The sequence below is a fragment of the Meriones unguiculatus genome (assembly GCF_030254825.1).
Source record: "Meriones unguiculatus strain TT.TT164.6M chromosome 13 unlocalized genomic scaffold, Bangor_MerUng_6.1 Chr13_unordered_Contig_2907, whole genome shotgun sequence".
Lineage (NCBI taxonomy): Eukaryota > Metazoa > Chordata > Mammalia > Rodentia > Muridae > Meriones > Meriones unguiculatus.
Genome location: NW_026843582.1, coordinates 585,001 through 587,500, shown reverse-complemented (window position 1 = coordinate 587,500; position 2,500 = coordinate 585,001). Strand labels below are relative to the sequence as shown.

General features: G+C 68.0%; 1 protein-coding gene across 4 annotated transcripts in view; it reads right to left on the bottom strand.

Annotated features, from left to right (window-relative positions):
- Pds5b (PDS5 cohesin associated factor B) overlaps window positions 1–1,537 on the bottom strand; it is a 102,290-nt gene extending 100,753 nt beyond the window's left edge. For 2 of the 4 annotated variants that reach the window (XM_060375894.1, XM_060375896.1), the window contains exon 1: window positions 1,317–1,535. The gene's annotated coding sequence lies outside the window, so the exon portion shown is untranslated. Of the gene's footprint in view, window positions 1–1,316 lie in introns of all 4 variants that reach the window. The other 2 variants (XM_060375901.1, XM_060375895.1) reach the window with 2 other exon arrangements.
- Between the last annotated feature and the right edge of the window lie 963 nt (window positions 1,538–2,500).

Below are 2,500 nucleotides of genomic sequence, written 5' to 3'. Positions count from 1 at the left end.
GAGGAGAAGGAGGAGGAGGAGAAGGAGGAGGAGGAGGAGGAGAATGAGGAGGAGGAGGAGAAGGAGGAGAAGGAAGATGAGAAGAGGAGGAGAAGGAGGAGGAGGAGAAGGTGGAAGAGGAGGAGGAGGAGAAGGAGGAGGAGGAGGAGGAGAAGGAGGAGGAGGAGGAGGAGGAGGAGGAGGAGAAGGAGGAGGAGGAGGAGGAGGAGGAGGAGGAGGAGGGGAAGAGGAGGAGAAGGAGGAGAAGGAGGAGGAGGAGAAGGAGGAGGAGGAGGAGGAGGAAGAGGAGGAGCAGGAGCGGGAGGAGGAGGGGGTGATTCCCGACTCTGGCCCTGCAGACACCTGTTGGCCGCTCACTGCACGCAGGGGAAGCTACAAACAGCCAAACCCCAAAACACAACAACAGCAACAACCGCCCAAGGGCCCGCAGCCCCGCCCCCGCCCAGCCCCGGGGCCGCCAACTTTCCCAGTGTCAGTGGGATAACAGTGCTCAGGGGGGCGGGGAGGACGGGGAGCGAGCAGGGGAGGACGGGCAGGCCTGGGCTTTGGGGAAGGGTGGACGGCGGTGCTCCCTCCTCCCCTTGATCCCGGGAGGGAGGTGCTGTGGGGGAGAGGAGGAGGAGGAGGAGGAGGAGGAGGAGGAGGAGGAGAAGGAGGAGAAGGAGAAGGAAAAGGAGGAGGAGGAGGAGGAGGAGAAGGAGGAGAAGGAGGAGAAGGAGGAGAAGGAGGAGGAGAAGGAGGAGAAGGAGAAGAAGGAAAAGGAGGAAAAGGAGGAGGAGAAGGAGGAGGAGGAGGAGAGGAGGAGGAGGAGGAGGAGGAAGAGGAGGAGGAGGAGGAGGGGGAGGGGGAGCCGGAAAAGAAGTGGGGGGAAAGGGAGAGAGAGAGGGAGAGAGAGGGAGGGAGAGGCATCCTCCCTGGGGGGAGGAGGGGGCTCTCTCCTCCCTCTCTCTCTCCCTCTCTCTCTCTCTCTCTCTCCCCCCAGGGCGGCCCTGGGACGCCCCCAACCCACCCGTGAACCTCCTCAGGGGTGCTCCCTCCCCCTCCCCTCCTCCCTCTCCTCCTCCTCCTCCTCCTCCTCCCCCTCCTCCCGCAACCGGGACAAACACACACAGACGCGCGCGTGGACGCTGGTGGAGGAGGAGGAGGGGGAGGAGGGGGAGGGGAAAAAAATCGCCAAGAGAGAAATATTGCCAAGAGAGGAGGAGGAGGAGGAGGAGGAGGGGGAGAACGGCGAGGAGGAGTAGGAGGAGGGGGAGGACGCAGCGCCGGAGGAGGAGGAGGATGGGGAGGAGGGGGAGGACGGGGAGGACCGTTACCTCGGGGCGCGCTCCGGGCTCGCTGTCTCTCGCTCTCGCTCCCTCTCTCGCTCGCTCGCTCGTTCTCGCTCGTCCTCGCTCGCTCTGCTCCTCCCCCCTCCTCCCCGGCTTCAAAATGGCGCCAACGGCTGCTGCGATCCGACCGCGGCCCACGGCGGCCCCCGGGCAGCGCGGGAGGGCGACGCGCGGGGCCCCGGCGCCCCCTGCCGGAAGGACGCGCCTGCGCGCGCGCCGGGCCACGCCCACTTCCGGGGCGGGCCGCGCGGAGCGACGCACGGCGGCGGCGCGGGGGAAGCCACGCCCACAAAATGGCGCGGCGCCAGCGGTCTCAGAGCCGATTGGCGCGCGCGGGGTAGGGACACGCCCACAAAATGGAGGAGCGCGCTCGGCCCCGCCCAGTGCGTGCGCCTCGGAGCCGATTGGCGCGCGCCTACGAGGGCATGCCCACAAAATGGCGGGGCGCGCTCGGCCACGCCTATGTCCTTAGACTCCGGGACGATTGGCGCGCGCTGCGGAGGGCCCGCCCACAAAATGGCGCGGAGCGCGCTAGACTACGCCTATGTTCCTGGACTCGGAGCCGATTGGCGCGCGCGGGGAAGGGCACGCCCACTAAATGGCGGGGCGCGCCAGGCCACGCCTACGTGCTAAGCCTCACAGCGGATTGGCGCGCGCTGGGGACGGTACGCCCACAAAATGGCGCGGTGCGAGAGGCCTCGGAGCCTGCGCGGGGTGGGGGAGGCCACGCCCATAAAATGGCGGGGAACTCCATCGGCCACGCCTACGTCCGGGGCCTTACAGGCGATTGGCGCGCGCTTGTGAGGGCACGCCCACAAAATGGAGGAGCGCGCTAGGCCTCGCCCATTTTCTGCGCCGCGGAGCTTGCGCAAGGAGTAGGCCACGCCCGCAAAATGGCGCGGCGCGCCAGGCCACGCCCAGTGCTTGAGCTTCGGAACTGATTGGCGCGAGCGGGGCAGGCCACGCCCACAAAATGGAGAAGCGCGCTAGGCCGCGCCCACTGCCTGCTCCAGGGAGCCTGCGAAGTGGGCAGGCCACGCCCACAAAATGGCGGAGCGCGCCAGGCCACGCCTATGTCCTGGGACTCCGAGACGATTGGCACGCGGTCGGGAGGGCACGCCCACAAAATGGCGGGGCGCGTGAGTGAGGCCTTGGAGCCTGCGCGCGCG